An 18,541-nucleotide genomic window follows, 5' to 3' on the forward strand; every position below is an offset into this window, starting at 1 on the left:
CGTCTAGGGAAGCATCGGAGGGAAATTCAGTGCAAGAGCATCTTGTTGTACAAGCACAGCCACAGCGGCCTCAGGACAAATACCAACTGAGAAATGAGCCTACCCTTTCTGAGAGTACTTCTGAGGGGTCGGATGGGAACAGTCAGGCTTCAGAGCCTTCATCTACACATTCCCCCGATGCACCAGCTACTACAGTAGATGTGGATGATATCCAGGATGATGGCCGAGGGGGAGATGCCAGAGGTGCCAGCCTTGAGAGGTCAAAGAAGAAAGAAATCTGGGAAGATAGGTTCGTCAGTCTAACTGCATTCAATAGGTTTAGAGAGTGTGGCCGTCGAGATCGCTCACTCTTAAGCGTCAGTTCGTGTTAAAAGACCTTAAGAAATACAACCCAGCAGTGATGAGGCAGTTCAGAGAGAGGAAAGAATGGACATGGTTCACTCAAGATATGGTAGATGCCAATGAGTACTTGGTCCGGGAATTTTAAGCCAATGTGGCGCACATAAAGAAGGGGACCAAAGTGATGAAAGTGAGAAATCTGAAAATGAGGTTTGACTAGAGCGCCTGAACACACACTTACGGTTGGAGGATGTGGAGCCAGTGCAATATTTGGAAAAGCAGGCTATGGGCGATGCAGCTCGCCCATGGCTAGCTGAGCTTCTGGCAGCTGATAAGTAGGAATTTTGACCGCTTATTTGATCTCTTTTACTTGCGTTTTAGCTCAGAAATGCTTAAAGGTATTCCCAGGAACTAATAAAATGTGCTTTCATGCAGGAATATTGGAAGACGAGCCAAAGAAATCAAAATCAACTCATAAAGGAGTCAAAAATGGACAAGGACCAAAACAAGGCAAAAAGGCCCACAGTGCGGACCGCACAATACAGTGTGCGGCCGCAGAACAATTAATCATCACTGTCAGATGTGGACCACACAATTATTATGCAGCCGCAGAAGAGGAGATTTAGAGAGTTAGTTTTTGGACAAGCTGAAGATATGCGGACCACACTATAATTGTGCGGCTGCAGGATGACAAGTGTGGCCGCACTCATAATTATGCGGTCCGCAGAAGAGAAGAATCAGAGAGCCATGTTCCAGTCCAAGTTCAAGTGTGCGGCCGCACTCAGAATTGTGCGGTCCGCACAATCAAATGAAGTGCGGCTGCATCCCAGTTGACCAGTCAAGCTCAGAGTGCCGACTGCACACAGAATTGTGCGGCCGTACAACCTCCGTAGGGACATTTTTGTCAGATATTTTCAGCTTAGTATAAATATAACTTTTTGTCATTTTAGGGTAAGTTTTGTTTTAGAAGAGCACCTGGGCCGTTTTTCTTTACTATTTTGAGTAATATTGTACTATACTAGCTTCTAAGCATTAGATTTTCTTTCCCTAACCAATTATTATGCATTCTATCTTAATTTCTTCTTGTATTTCTTCATTTTTTATGAGTAGCTAAATTTCTAGCTATGGTTGTGGCCGAACCCTAGTGTGGGTACTTAATGAGTGTTTGATTTAGGACTTGTTTGTGATTGGGTTAGTGATATTTAGCCTAGTTCTTGCTTAAATTCAAGAATTAATGGTTGCAAATATTGATTCATGTCTAATTGACTTAGTCTCTACTTGAGAAAGAGAGACTAAGTCTAGGAAAACTTGGCTAACAAGAAATTGGGGTGAACTCAAGAAATTGATAGCCCCAATTAAAGGGTTAAATCTAGAGATAGTAAGACCCAACTTGAGCATTTATCACTTATTTTGTGGAATACCCATTTGGACTTGAGAAAGCCAAATTGGGCAAAATCACTCAAACTACCGAGAGGTATAGAGTGGGTAATTGCGTGTGATTGCTATATTACAACTCCGACCAATCAAACTTACCCTAGAGTTTACAACCTATTAGGTAACCACCTAGGTGGAAGTCACGACCCTAGATCTTTTATCATTTGAAAAATAACCAAAACCAAATATATTGTCTTCTAGTTTTATAATTGCAATCAATAGTTTAAAGTAGAAGTAGAAACAACAAACAAAAATGCAGAAGTGTAATCTAAGGTATATCGTACAATTACGCTAAATATATACCTAATCCCAGTTCTAACTCCCTGAGGATTTAACCCCGACTTGCGTTGGGTTTAATTATTGCTTTGACTGCCTCACAACCTATATTTATGGTGTGAGTTTGGGCGACATCAATTTTTAAGCTCCGGGACCACCACCACCATGGATCACAGCAGGGGTTCCAATTCAACGGGACACCCTGAATTTTGAGGCAAAGGGATGGCAGACATTTGTGTGTAGCATAATAGACCCATTCCAGAATGAAACAAATCAACCAATCCCGCGAGCAGTGCTAGTCGCCTCGATCATGGTACCCAATCAATGTGGGTGTCGTGATGTTGGCCAACATGTCTTTGGTTGAAAGACAAATTGACAGCTCTTACCCCTATCCCAACACTATCACGGAGTATCTTACGGATGCGGGGGTGGAGCCAAAGAGTTTTGACACAAAGGTTCGGGCAAAGATGTCATTCACGTGGTACTCTCTGAAGGACCCGAGGAACCCGAAGAATAAGGATCAACCAACTACTACTGTAGGCCAGTCTGATGAGCCTTCTATGGTAGCAGCAGAGTCAGCAGACATGCCTCACACTACAGCAGTTCCTTCTACCGGTTCAACTACAATGCCTCCACCCCCTTCTTCAGGACCTTCAGCATCAGTTCCCTCCACCTCGACTTTGAGGCCAGTACCTATGCCCACTCATCAACTATCTGCGCTGCGAGTCTCCCAAATACTGGTGAGCCTTAAAAACTGGATGCAAACATCCACAACAAAGCTAACTGACATATCCAGTGTTGTTGCAACACAGTCATCCATCCCGGCAAACCAGATTCCTTCGATGGTGGAGGACACATTGAAGAAGATCGTGGAGAACCAGACCACCATCATGAACACCTTGGTAGCACATGGATCAGTGATTGAAGAGCTGGGGAAGCAGGTAAAGAAAATAAGGAAATCCCAAGCGTCCAAGAAATCAATTGACAGGTTGAGGATAGAGGTGACCAAGATAGCAGCAGCTGGGGAGCTTCCATTCGATTTGATCATAGGGTCAGACCCACCAGCATCAGCTACTCTAGCAGCACCATCTGTTCCAGTGGCACTAGCTGGCCAGTCTGAAGAGCCAGACATGGCTGCCGACACTGCTGAGGCGGTGCGCCAGATGTTCACCAACCCAGTTACTCCTAGAGCCTAGGATGATGAGATCCAGTTAGAGGAGACTGAGGGCGGTGATGCTGCTATGGACACAGAGATGTCCAAGGACACATACAGAGTCCTCTTTACTCTTACCTGCTTATTTTTATTCAGGGGGTGGAGTCTATTTGATAGTTGGATAATTTGACATTTGGTTTGTAATAACTGATTACATTTACCTTTTTATTTTTATTATGTATATATTCTTCTCTCTCTCTCTCTCTCTCTCTCTCTCTCTCTCTCTTTATTGATGTATATATTCTCTCTTTTCCGCTCTCATTATGTATATTCATTTATGCTTTTAGTAGCTTGCCTTGTAGCTTCTTTATTTTGTTTTCTTATTAGTCAATGTTTAATTTAGTAGCTTCTTGTTTAGTCTAATAGCTTTTTTTTAATTTTTTAGCTTCTTTTTATATTTTTAGTGGTCAATAAGCCTTTGATTTTCTTAATGCCACGGTTCTTTCCAAAGGTAGTATTTGTGTGAACCGGGTGATTCTTCCTAGTGATGAATGGAGTGACAACATTCTTAAGGGATTGAGTTTATTTTTGGTGTTTAGGTAAGATTAGTAGTAGTAATGAATAAAAAGACCTAATTGAGCAAAGCTCGAAGAGTCAAACATGCTTCACTTGGTACCAACACACTTAACTATATGCTTATGGTTAAAAATAAGGTTTTTGAAAAAGAAATAGCTCTAGTTAGTGACCTTGTGACTCTTGTGTTGACTTAGGCAATCATCGAGTGGTTTAGTCGAGCCATAGTAATTTTCAATCTTGAATATGGTCGTTGTGGGCCCTCGACTCTATTTTTCTTTAACAATCTAGCTGCGTGAGAGGTGAGATATTTTTGTTGCAAGTCCAAGTACCCGTGCAAATGGTCTAGAACTTGCCCCGAATGTGTTTCTAGGCAAAATTTTAAGTTTTGCTTGGCTTGAGAAGTGATTGTAGGCTATCCTTAACCCGCTTGAAATTTTTCATGGCCCACCAATGTTGTTATCCCTAGTCAACCCATTTGAGCCTAAAACCCTTTACATTTGATCACCATGTTACAAACCTTTACCAGTTCTGTCGTGACCCTCTCTTGGCACCCGAGCTTTCCTTAACAGTCTTATGAAATAATTGGCTAAAAATATAAGTTTGGGGGAGAGACGAGGAGTTTGAAAAAGGTATAAAGGCACAAAAAAAAGAGAAAAGAAATGAAGTGAAGAAAAAGCAAGAAAAAGAAAGAAGAACAAAAAGAAAAATACAAAAAGAAAGTGAATAAGTTGAAGAGTTGAATGGGATTTCAAAGAATAGTAATGATGCAAGGCATGAAGAAAACAAAGAAGGTTAAAATGAATATCATAACCAAGAAAGAGGGAAGCTAAATCTCTCCAATCTCCCTTTGGAAAAGAAAATGCCTCAGAAAGTTGACAAAGCATGAGCCGATAAGAGAAAATAAAGTGCTTAAGGAAAGATGAACCCGTTCTATCATAGTATATCCAACCTTAGTCCAAAAGCCTTCATTGCATTCTGAAAAAGCCCTACGTGATTTCAAGCCGTGTGAGCTTACATTAGTGGTGATTTACATGAGGGGCAAGCCTATGGTACTTAAAGCCGTACTTGTGACATTCTTTTGAGAGAGATGAGCGAACCTTTCACAAATATTTGATGAGTGCTACACTCTTAAGTGAGATAAGAAAACGGAGAGTAGAAGAGGACGAGTTTGTGATTCACAATAACCTATATAAAAGAACGAGCTTCCTTGATGAATTAAATCAACTCTTGATGCTCAAGTGTCACGTTAGAACTATTTGTGCTTAAAAGTTCAATCCATTACCTTGTTAATAATTCATAAATGTGTGGGTAATTGTTGGTCCCAATTGATGTGTGATTGATACATTTTTTATTAGCTGGAATAGCGCTTAAACTGTGGAGGTGGGAATTACCTTGTTTGCTTGAGGACAAACAAAAACTTAAGTTTGGGGGAGTGGATGAGTGGGGATTTTGACTACTTATTAGTACCTTTTTGCTTTCGTTTTAGTCCAAAAGCGTTTATTTGTGTTCCCTAAAACTAATGAAATATTCTTAATTACAGGAATGGTAGAAAATGAGCCTCAAATATGAAATCCAACTCAAGGAGTAATCTAAACCAAGGACAAAAACAAGCACATGAGCTCTACAGTGCAGACCGCAAATTCTCATCTGCGGCCGCAGATTGTGAAGCAAAGGCCATCAGAGACCTGTGAGAAGTGCGATCCGCACATGAAATGTGCGGCCGTAGAAACAAAGAAAGACCAAAAATTCAGAGAACATGCATATGATGATCAACGGAAGTGCGGACCGCACAATTATTGTGCGGTCGCAGAAGATCAGTTATGCGGTCGCATTTGTATTTATGCGGTTCGTAGAAGAGCCATGTGCTGCCGCACAATAAAATGTGCGGACCGCAGAAATAGAGAGATGTGGTCGTGGTTCAGAATTGTGCGGCCGCAAGATTCCAATCCTGTCAAGCTGAAGCAAAGTGCGGACCGCACATGGAATTGTGCGGCCGCAAACCCTCCGAAAGGGCAATTTTGTTCGAAAATTCCAGCACTGTATAAATAAAAGAGTTTCATTTTTTTAGGGCAACGTTTGTAACTTTTGACATCAACAGCCGTTTACTTTGCTTCTTTTAGTAGTTTTAGCTATCTTGAGCTTTTTGAATATTAGTTTTATCATTTTAGTCATTAATATGGGTTTAATTATCACTTCTTCTTCTTTATCTTCTAATTTAAGCATGAGTAGCTAGATTTTCACTAAGGTTGTGTCCCAATCCTAGTGTGTGAACTTGATGGGTATTTGATTTATTGCTTGTTTATGGTTGGGTGTTGATTATCTAGCCTTGTTCTTTATTTTAATTGAAGATTTAATGGTTGCTAACATTATTTCATGCCTAATTGACTTGGTATCTACTTGAGAATGAGAGACTTAGTCTAGGAAAACTTGGCTAGCAAGGAATTGGGTCAACCGAGAGATAGATAAACCCAATTAAAGGGTTGAATCTAAAGATAGTAAAACCCGACTTGAGCTTATTATCAACTGCTTTGTTCAATACCCATTTGGACTTGAGAAAGCTAAATTGGGCAAAATCACTCTCTGACCGAGAGGTATTGAGTGGATATTTGAGTGTTGATAGCTATAATACACCCCGACCAATAAAACAAGCTTTAAGGCTTACAACCTATTAAGCGAACACCTAGGGGAAGGTCATAGCCCTCGGCCTTTTATATCATTTGAAAAACAACCAAAAATAATTTCCTAGTTTAAATTCTTAGTTTGTAATATTAGTTTAAATTAGACATAGAAACAACCCAAGTTTGTGAAAGTGCAATTTGAGATAATTCAAGCTCATGCACTATAATATATATCCCTAAGACCCATTCATAGCTCCCTGTGGAAAATCGACCCTGACTCCCTGTTGGGTATTACTATTGCATCGACCGTTTTCATATCCTCAAATAGAGGAGTTAAATTAGATAAGATCAACCTTCACCTAGGTGTTCACCTAATGAGTTGTAAACTTTAAAGCTTATTTTATTAGTCTGGGTGTATTATAGCTATCAACACCCAAGTACCTACTCAATACCTCTCGGTCAAAGAGTGATTTTTCTCAATTTGACTTTCTCAAGTCCAAATGGGTATTGAACAAAGCAGTTGATGATAAGCTCAAGTCAGGTTTTACTATCTCTAGGTTCAACCCTTTAATTGGGCTTATCAATCTCTCGATTGACCCAATTTCTTGCTAGCCAAGTTTTCCTAGACTAAGTCTCTCTTTCTCAAGTAGGGACCAAGTTAAATAGGCATGAAATAATATTTGCAACCATTAATTCTTTACATAAAAGCAAGAACTAGGCTAGATAATCAACACCCAACCATAAACAAGTAATAAATCAAATACCCATTAAGTTTACACATTAGGGTTGGGTCACAACCCTAGTGAAAATCTAGCTACTCATGCTAATAAGTAGTCAAAATTTCCACTTACCAACTCCCCCAAACTTAAGCTTTTGCTTGTCCTCAAGCAAATAAGGTAATTCTCACCTCCACAAGTTAAAAGCTATTCCTGCTAATCAAAGATGCATCAATCACGCATCAATTGGGACCAACAATTACCCACAACACTTATGAATTATTAACAAGGCAATGGGTTAAACGTTTAAGCACAAATAGTTCTAATGTGACACTTGAGCATCAAGAGTTGACTTCATTCATCAAGGAGCTCGCTCTTTCACGTAGATCATTGTGGATCTCAAACTCCTCCTCTCTACTCTCCGTTTGCATAACTCACTTAAGAATGTAGCACTTAATTCAAAGATTTGTGAAAGGTTCGATCATCTCTCTCAAAAGAAAGTCACGAGTACGGCTTTAAGTATTATAGGCTTGCCCCTTATGTAAATCACCACTAATGTAAGCTCGCTCGGCTTAAAATCATGTAGAGTTTTTTTTCGGAATGAAATGAAGACTTTTGGACTACGGATGGATATGCTATGATAGAACGGGTATCTTTCCATAAGAACTCCATTTTCTCTTATCAGCTCATGCTTTGCCAACTCAAATGAGAAAGGTTTTAGGCGCAAATGGGTTGACTAGGTATAACAACATTGGTGGGCCATGGAAAATTTCAAACGGGTCAAGGAGAGCCTATACTCACTTCTCAAGCCAAGCAAAACTTAAAATTTTGCCTAGAGACACCTTCGGGGCAAGTTCTAGACCATTCGCACTGGTACTTGGATTTGAATCAAAAACATCTCACCTCTCACGCAGCGAGATTGTTAAAGAGGATAGAACCGAGGGCCCACAACAACCATATTCAAGATTGAAAATCACTATGGTTCGACTAAACCACTCGATGATTGCCTAAGTCAACACAAGAGTCACAAGGTCACTAACTAGATCTATATCTTTCCCAAAAAAAACTTATTTTTAACCATAAGCACGTAGTTAAGTGTGTTGGTACCAAGTGAAGCATGTTTTACTCTTTGAGCCTGACTCAATTAGGTCTTTTTATTCATTATTACTATTATTCTTACCTAAACACCAAAAACGGACTATATCCCTTAAGAAGGTTGTCACACCATCTATCATTGGAAAGAGTCACCCGGTTCACACAAAAATGACCTTTGAAAAAAACCGTATCATTAAGAAAACCAAAGGCTTATTGCTCACTAAAACATAAAAAAAAAGCTACAAAATTAAAAAGAAGCTATTAGATTAAACATAGACTAATAAGAAAACAGAATAAAGAAGCTAACGAATATACATAATGAGAGAGGAAAAGAGAGAATATATACATCAAGAGAGAACAGAGAGAATATATATACAGAATGAAGAGAAAGAAAAACATATTGTTAGTTATTACAAACCAAATGTCTATATATATAGAATGAAGAGAAAGAAGAAAATATTGTCAGTTATTACAAACCAAATGTCTAAAAGTCATCAAAATAGCAAATCAAACTCCACCCTCCTGAATAAAAATAAGCATTGTCCGCAATGCTTAATCAAAACAAGAATAAAGAAGGGTAAGAGTGAAAAAAAACTCCCTATATGGCCTTGTACATCTCTGTGTCCATAAGAGCATCACCGCCCTCAGTCTACTCTAACTGAGTCTCATCATCGGCTCAGGGAGTAACTGGATTGGTGAACATCTGGCGCACTGCCTTAACAGTGTCGGCAGCCAGGTCTGGCTCCTCAGACTGGCCAGCTGGTGCCACTACAGCTGATGGTGCTACTGGATCTGCTAGTGCTGGTGGGTCTGACTCCATGACCATATCAAATGAAAGATCACCAGCTGCTGCTATCTTGGTCACCTCTCTCCTCAGCCTCTCAACTGATTTCTTGGACGCCTGGGATTCCCTCATTTTCTTTACCTGCTTCCCTAGCTCCTCAATCACTACTCCTTGTGCTACCAAGGTGTTCATGATGGTGGTCTGGTTCTCCAAGATCTTCTTCAATGTATCCTCCATTGTTGGAGGAATCTGGGGTGCCGGAGTGGAGGACTGTGCTGCAACAGTACTGGATATGTCAGACAGCTTTGCAGTAGCTGTCTGTATCCAGTTGTTGAGGCTCGCTAGTGTTTAGGAGACACACAGCGCAGATAGTGGATGAGCGGGCATGGGCACGGGCTTCAAAGCTGATGTGGGAGGCACTGATGCTGAGGGGCCTGAAGAAGGAGGTGGAGGCATAGGCTCTGCTGAAGTAGATGGCATGTCAACTGTCTCAGCAGCTACCCGGATAGGCTCATCATACTGGACTGCAGTAGTAGAGGGTTGACCCTGTTTCTTTGGGTTTCCACCACCCATCAAATAATACCATGAGAAGGGCTTTTTCGCCCGCACCTTAGTATCAAAATCCCTCGGCTCCACACCCGCACCCGTAAGGTACTCAGTGATAGTGTTGGGATATGGGTAGGAGGTGTCACCTTGCCTGGCGACCACAGACATGTTGGCCGATATCACGGCACCCTCATTGATTGGGTACCCAGCCATGATAGAAGCGACTAGCACTGTCCGTTGAATTGGAAGATTTATTTCATTTTGTCACGGGTCTAGTCTGCTACACACGAATGTTTGTCATCCCTTTGCCTCAAAATTTAGGGTGTTCCGGGGAATGGAAACCCCTGCTGTGATCCATGCTGGAGGCAGCCCCGGAGCTACAAGAATCTCAGCTAGCCATGGTCGAACTGTATCTCCCAGTGCTAACTTTTCCACGTATTGCACAGGCTCCACATCCTCAAACCTTAAATATGTGTTCAGGGTGCTCTGATCAAATCGCACCTTTAGATTTCTCACTTTTGTTACCTTGGTCCCTTTCTTTATATGTGCCACATTGGCATAAAATTCCCGGACCAGGTATTCCTTGGAATCTACCACACTTTTGGTGAACCACATCCACCCCTTCCACTCCCAGAACTGTCTCGACACTGTCGGGTTGTATTTGTCAAGGTCTTTTATCATGAACCGACGCTCAAGAGTGAGCGAGCTCATTGGCCACCACTCTCAGAAGCTTGTGAAAGCAGCTAGATTGACAAACCTATCTTCCCAAATATCTATCTTCTTCGACCTCTCAAGGCCGGAAACTCTGGTATCACCCCGTCGGCCATCATTCGGAATATCATCAACATCCACTGTAGTAGCAGGTGCGTCGGGGGCATGTGTGGATGAGGGCTCTTAAGCCTGACTGTCACCTTCCAAACCTCTGAAAGAGCTCTCAGAGGAGGAAGTCTCGTCTCTAAGTTGGTATCTGTCATGTGGCTCTTGTGGCTGTAATTGCATAGCAGGATGCTCTTGCACTGAGTTGCCCTCCGAAGCTTCACTAGACGGGGCATATAAACTAGATTCGGAGGGGTTGGGCTGTCTTCCTCTACCTATATTGGCTTTATTTTTAATTACTCTTTGGAGGGTGAGGGGTAAATTGCTTTTGCCTCTGCCTCTGGAAGGTCCACCCCTCCCCCTTGATATATCATCACGACCTCGTGATCTAACCATTTTCTATAACAAACAGCAACAGGAGTCACTTCCAATTCAATTGCAGATACACAGAAAGTCACAGAACAAAACACGTTACAGGGTGGGGAAGTGTGGTCTGCACAATTGCAATTGCGACCGCAGCCTGGGTTGTGCGGACCGCACAATTTTAAAGTGTGGCCCGCACAATTTTAAAGTGCGGCCACAACAATGAAACTGCAGTCCGCACAATTTTGAGTGCGACCGCAGAATTGAAGTGCGGTCCGCACAATTGCAAGTGCGGCCGCACATGAAACTTTCCAAAAGTGCCAACTCTCTGATGACAGAGATTGGCCTTATCTGCGGCCGCACAAACTTTTCTGCGGTCGCGATGAAATTACTGCGGTCCGCACAATTTTATGTGCAGTCCGCACAATCTTGCCTCACCAACTGCCCTAATCTATACTTCTGCAGACCGCACAATTCCTTGTGTGACCGCACATTTCAAAATTCAATCGGGCAGAGTCCTGTAGGCTTTTGATTTAAGCACAAATTGGACATGGTGATAGCAACTAAACATGATAATCAACCTCCCCACGCCCCAAAAAGCAAGTAAGAGTTAACCCACACAATTTAACCCCCACATGGATATGAAATTGACAAATGGTCTAAACTGACTAACAAATTGTGCATTAAACTAAGAAAATTGAAGAACCCTAGAAATAATTTGAACATACTAGTGATGAAGTGGTGCAATGGAATGATCACATATGCATAATTAGGTGGTAATTGATTGAATCAGATGCGTGCAAAATTTTAGTTTGATTTCTCAGAGAATGGAAAGTTTCAACAGTAGCCTTAGGGTTACTATTTATACACAGTGTGTCTAGCAAAAGAATCAAGAGACGAGTGCGGCTGCAGAATTCCTTCTGCGGTCCGCACTCTGTTACCTGGTGTTCCACTTCCTTTTGATCATCTGCGATCCGCAGATTAAGCTATGCGGCCGCAGATTTTGGTGCGAACCGCAGAATTCATTGTGCGGCCGCACTTTGGCTGTTTCTCTGACAAACAAACTTCAGAGAGTTTGCATTTTTCCATCTCAAGTTGTGCGGTCCGCACAAGAATTGTGCGGCCGCATTTGCCTTTTATTATAGCGTCCAAAATTGTGCGGTCCGTACTTTTTCCATACTTAACCAATTTTTCTGAGCATAGTTCCTGTAAAGCACACACCTTCCTGCAACACACTTCAAATCTAGTTAGCATAAAATAAGACCTATCTAAAGAAGAAGAAATAAAAAATAAAAAGAAACATGGGTTGCCTCCCAAGAAGCGTCTGATTTAACGTCGTGGCACGACACAGATTACCATCACGTCAAATGAATCACTACCACCACGTGGCCATCATCAACTTATCCCAAATAATGATTCACTCGGTGATCATTGACTCAGAATACCTCATCATTTATGTTCTTCAAGTCCAATGCACCAAAAAGTGTCACACCCATAATTTCAAAGGCACCACTCCATTTGGATTTCAGCTTTCCGGGAAACATCTTCAATCGTGAGTTGAACAACAAAACAAGATCGCCCATCTTGAACTCCCTATTTCTGATGTATTTGTCATGAAGTTACTTCATTCTTTATTTGTACAAGGACGAACTTGCATATGCATGGTACCGGAATTCATCTAATTCATTCAAATGTGCAACCCGCAAGTTAGCAGCTGCATCTCAATCAAGATTTAACTTCTTTAAAGCCCACATGGACTTGTGCTCGAGTTCCACCGGAAGATGACAAGCTTTTCCAAAACACCAACCGGTATGGAGACATTCCGATAGGAGTTTTGAAAGCAGTCCGATAAGCCCATAGTGCATCATCAAGCTTCTTTGACCAATCCGTCCAGTTAGCATTCACTGTTTTGGACAAAATACTTTTTATCTCCTGGTTGGAGACTTTCACTTGACCGCTAGTTTGAGGGTGATAGGGAGTCGTAACTTTATGAGTGACACCATACTTGCTAAGTAAGGTGTCAAAAGCTTTGTTGCAAAAATGCAAACCCCATCGCTTATAATAGCCCGCGGAGTACCAACCCTTTAATTGGGCTTATCAATCCCTCGATTTACCCAATTTCTTGCTAGCCAAGTTTTTCTAGACTAAGTCTCTCTTTCTCAAGTAGAGACCAAGTCAAATAGGCATGAAATAATATTTGCAACCATTAATACTTCACATAAAAGCAAGAACTAGGCTAGATAATTAACACCCAACCATAAACAAGCAATAAATCAAACACTCATTAAGTTTACATACTAGGGTTGGGTCACAACCCTAGTAAAAATCTAGGTACTCATGCTTTAATTGGGAGAAAAAGAAGAAGAAGAAGTGATAATTAAACTCATATTGATAATTAAAATTATGAAATCAACATTCAAAAAGCTCAAAATAGCAAAAACTACTAAAAAGAGTTAAAAAAAACGTCTACTGCAGTTGTTAATGTCAAAACTTGACCTAAAAAAATGAAACTCTTCTATTTATACAGTGCTGGAATTTTCGAACAAAAATGCCCTTCCGGAGGTTCTACGGCCGCATATTTCCATGTGCGGTCCGCACTTTACTTCAGCCTGACAGGAACGGAAACCTGCGGCCTCACTTCTCTCTTTCTATGGTCTGCACATTTTTGAGTGCGGCTGCACATTGCTCTTCTGCGGATCGCACAAATGTGACTGCGGTTGCGTAGTTGTTCTTCTGCGGTCGCATAATAATTGTGCAGTCCGCACTTCTGTTAAACTTGAGATGCAAGTTCTCTAAATTTTTGCTCTTGCCCAGGTTCTTCGGCCGCACATGTCATGTGCGGACCGCACTTTGCACTTGTCTCTGATAGGCGTTTCTTCACAATCTGCGGTCCGCACTTTGAGCTTCTGTGCCTGTTTGTGTCCTTGAGTTCAGATCACTCCTTCTTGAGTTGGATTTCATATTGGGGGCTCATTTTTCACTATTCCTGCAATTAAGCATATTTCATCAGTTTTCGGGAACACAATTAAACGCTTTTGGACTAAAACGAAAATAAAAGGTGCTAATAAGTAGTCAAAATTATCACTTATCACGTATGCTGAATATTTCCCATGGTGTTGGGAATTTAATTACTTGGTATAGACTGGAGGGGGTAGCTCTCATGGGATGTATCCATGGTCATCCCACTATGGCGTTGTACGCAGTTTCCTGATCCATGATGTGGAATTCGTCTCCAGAGTCACGCCGCCGACCAAGATGAGGAGTAAAATTTTCCCGGATGTCTGCTCAACTACATTATTAAAACTGGTTAGCGTGATACAACGCGGCACTATCTTATCCTCGAGTCTCATTTGAGTAAGGGCTCGGGGGTGGATAATGCATGCTCCACTTCCATCATCCACCATGATGCGTTTGACATCGGTATCTAAAATATGTAAAGTAATAATGATAGCATAATTATGAGGAAAAGTCAAACCGTCGACATTCGACTCGTCGAAGATGATACTTTCTTCGAGTTCTTCGTACCGTTCGTAGGTGATAAACTGCTTGAGCTTGTGGGTAGTGGTAAACTTCACGCCATGGATAGAGGCATCGTCGTCGCCGCCGATGATTATGTTGATAGTACTAGCTAGCGATGGCAGCTTTGGCAGGCCTTGATGTTCACGTCCTCTAGCGGAGTTGGTTCTCCCCTTATCGCTTAACAACTCTTTAAGGTGCCCTTGTCGTAACAAGTTTACAACTTCTTGTCTGAGGGAGATGTAATCTTCTGTTTTGTTCCCACGTTCCTGGTGGAACTCACAGAGGGCATCGGATATTTTGGTGTTCGGGTATGATCTCATCTTCGGCGGCCACTTCACCTTTGTTCCGAGTTTCTCAAGAGCGTAGACTATTTCTGTAGGTGATACATAAAAATTATGAGCAGATAATAAGGGGGCATACCTCTTTGCATTTTGGTGAGTTCCCGTCCTTGGCCGGAATATACCTTCTTTATAGTGGGGGGAGGCGCGGCGGCCGTCCTGATGTATGGTTGGTGTCGTTCCCTGTTGGGCCGCAGAACCGGGTGATCTTTTCTGGTGTTGTCTCTTCATTCTTTTTTGGATTTGGCTTGTACCGAGGTTAGCCGGTGAGTTGGTTCATTGAGGTTGTCCTCGTCTACTCGGACCTCGGCACAATAAGCATTATGGATTTCATCCAAAGTGGTTGGAGGATACTTCACCAATCAGCTCAACAGTTTTCTAGTTGCTCTTGAAATATCTCTACTCAGCCCGTTTTGGAAAGCTGCCACCACCATCCCTTCAGATACGTTCGTCAGAGTCATCCTTACTCTGTTGAACCGGGCGAGGAAGTCCCTTAGTCCCTCTCCCAAGGACTGCTTAATAATGAATATGTTGTTTACTCTTGCTTCACCTTCTTGGCTTCGGCATGGGCGGTTACGAACTTATCAGCCATTTTCTTGAAAGTTTCTATGGAGCGGGCTGGTAGGTGTGAATACCATGTTAATGCCGCTCCCGTAAGAGTTTCGCCAAACTTCTTCAGCAAAATAGAGGACACTTGTTCCTTGGCAAGGTCGTTGCCTTTCACGGCGGTGACGTAGTGAGTCACATGATCCTCAGGATCGGTCGTTTCGTCATATGTCCTGAGGTAGGGTGGTATTTTGAAGGTCTTTGGTATGCCATGCGGGCTGCATCATCATTGTACGACTTCTTTACGAACCTACCGGCGTCCCTTTTTGGCAACAGCTTAGGAGCTCTCGGTATCTTGTTGGCTCGTTCTTGGTGTTCTTTCATCTGGTCTCGAAGTGCCTTTTTTCATTCTCCATTTCTTCCATCCTCTTTAGAATGGCAGCGAGGGCATTGTCACCTGTACTGTTAGTAATATTGTGAGTTATACATGTCGTTGGAGGGTTTGGTCGTTTGCACTGCTCATCTATTTGTTGTATCATGCAAGCTCTTGCGGTTTCTACAGTCATGCCTGGAGCAGGTTTGTTGAGGACGCTTGCTAGCGTGTCGGTCATCCATACTTCGAGGAGTTTTTTCATAGTTGGGGGCGTCCCTTCTTCTGCAGACGTGTAGGCCCCTTTTTCCGTTGGGTTTTGTTATGCTGTAATGTGAGGGAGGCGACCTCTCTCGCCTAGGGGATGCGTTATGTGTCATGTCCTCACCTACTGTTTCTTTCATTGATGACATTCATGAGGTTGGTTGGGAAGTCACTTGTTATTTTGTCATTTCTTCTTGGTTACTTGCCATGTAGGGTTTTGTATGCACAAAGAAAGGAGATCTCGGGGTTTTTGATGTTAGTGACTTGCGTTAATTGTAGATCTAGAGGAAACTACAAATTTAACTAAGATCAAGTCCCCACAGACGGCGCCAAATTGTTTGACCAAAAAATATAGATCTTGGTTCAACTAATTAAATTTATATAAATGAAGGTTAATTTTAGCTAACAATAATATCCCAAAGATGGAGTTCTCGAAAGTGCAATAAATACTACGTAAGTATATTTTGATAGCAGCGGTAGCATACAATCAATACTCAAAAAATCAAAGGCAATAATGTAACATTAAATATCGATGAATAGCAATAAATGACATTTAAGTAATTAGAATAAATGAGTCGCCCAAGAAAGGATGGAATCAGTGAATGTTCTTTTTGACAATGATGAGTGATGGACAATCCTTTGAATATCTGAGTTATTCTCGGATCTAGTAAAAAAGTGTAGACAAGAATCTTAGTGAAAATGTGATGTTTGTATACTTGCAATGAAATCCGATTCTCTCTCTAAAGTCAAAGTGTATTTTTACAATATGAATATCACATGTCCCCTATTATTGTGTCTTTTTTTATTTATAGGGAACATGTTCCTAAAAAACTCTAATAGTACAAGTGCAGAGAATATCCACTAGAATATTCTCTTTAATGTCATATCTTTAAACTAGCCGTTATAACTCTGTCAACAGTACTCGACCTCGGCCTTGATCCTTGTTGACTCCTCGACCTCAGCCCTTGTTAACTCTTCGACCTTAGCCTTAACTCTTCGACCACAGATTTCGTCGCTTCTTGGGTCATTTCGACAAACGACGACCTTGGAACGTTTTCCCTTAGATATTTTAAAGATAGACTTTGACCCATAATAGTTAAACCCAATTGGCTTCCTAACATTAGAAATAGAATCAAACAAATAAAGTATTATAAGTTGGTAATCCAGCACAATAACTAACAAGGTAAAACTTGCATTAAAATCAAAGCTAACAGCATCTGGAAAACTAAAGTAGGAGAATAATATACTAACAAAATAGGATTGGTAAACTAATAATTAGTTAAGCAAAATCTGAACTAACGTAACTCTACATTGATAACAGCCTCGAATAAATTGTGGCGTAACGTCGTGAGATATTCAATATCAGCCTACTGATTTTACTGGCCGGTGTCCACACAAACCCTAAAAACAGAAGGCATTAATAGTGACAAAGATCATTCACTAGGCTAGCATTAGACATTAGTCCACTTCACTTTCCTTCAGCCACAAACTAATATACGTATCTAATTTTTATGGTACATGTCTGCATGGTCGTGGATGCTACTACAGCATGATACATTATTGAGGAGTCACATGTCAAGGCGGTTACCAGATGTTGACACACCTATTCTCCAATTATTTTATACCAATCTGTGTACACATGCTATTGGTCTAGAAGTAATTTATTGATGCGACTATGATAGGTATATTTGGGTGTTTAAACAAAATAGTATTACCTTTGATCCATATTATATAGTACTCATTTTTTATGATGTTCGCACAGCTTTTAAGAAAGATATTTATTAGCCTTAATCATAAAAGCATTTGTTTATGCTATTCTTATCTCTCCTTAACGTCTCACTAAATAAAAAAGTAAGTGTATATCTTTTATATTTCTACAACACCGAATATTTGGAACAAATTCGCGATTAATATTTACGACCGGAAGGAATACAACTGATGACAGCATGGCCTCCTAAGTTAAGCGAAATAGATAAATGGACAGTCATGAATCTTGCTAAGAGTTTAGGCCTTGCATTTCCATGGATATTAGTTTAATATCGTATAGGCAATAAACACTAAAAGGACTGTCGCGATTACCCTAATTAATCGACATTAAACTGCTCAGGTCATCACTATCTTTGCTATATATCTTTATCATGATTCCCTGATTTGGCTGGGGCATACGAATTTGTCCCTCATGACTAAAGTAGTTTTTCATAAAGTTGGAAACCTCAGTGTCTATAGTAATTAAATGTCTTAAACTAGTTACAAAAATTTATATATTTAACAAATAATATAGCAGCACACCTCCTCTCAACTGATAAATACGGATTTGCGGGTAGTATATTTTGTAATTTACTTTAAGATATAGCTGTTCTATCAAGAAGACGCGTCTTTGGAAAATTATATCCTATACATATGTGCTTTAGTTTCTTGTTTGAAATATTATTTAAAGTTTAATCACGTACGCTAAACGTTGAGGCACATGTTCAATTTAAAAATGTACTTAGAATCGGAAGGAATATTGAACAAATGAACAAAATATCAATTTCACATGTATTAGAAGTATTAACATTTTATAATAATACCTAAAACCAGTTGTCCATCTCTAATATCTACGCAATTTTCTGTCATATGGACCTATCAGACGTAAAAGCACTTGCAAGAAGCACATGTGAAACTAGGAACCGAATTACAAAATGAATATGGATAATTTATACATTTCTTTCGAGCACTACAATAATTGTTATCAACCTGTTTCCCAAGTTTTTTCTCCACCACTAACTTCTTAGCAGATACCCGTCCG

The sequence above is a fragment of the Nicotiana tabacum genome, chromosome 17 (assembly GCF_000715075.1).
Source record: "Nicotiana tabacum cultivar K326 chromosome 17, ASM71507v2, whole genome shotgun sequence".
Classification (NCBI taxonomy): Eukaryota; Viridiplantae; Streptophyta; class Magnoliopsida; order Solanales; family Solanaceae; genus Nicotiana; species Nicotiana tabacum.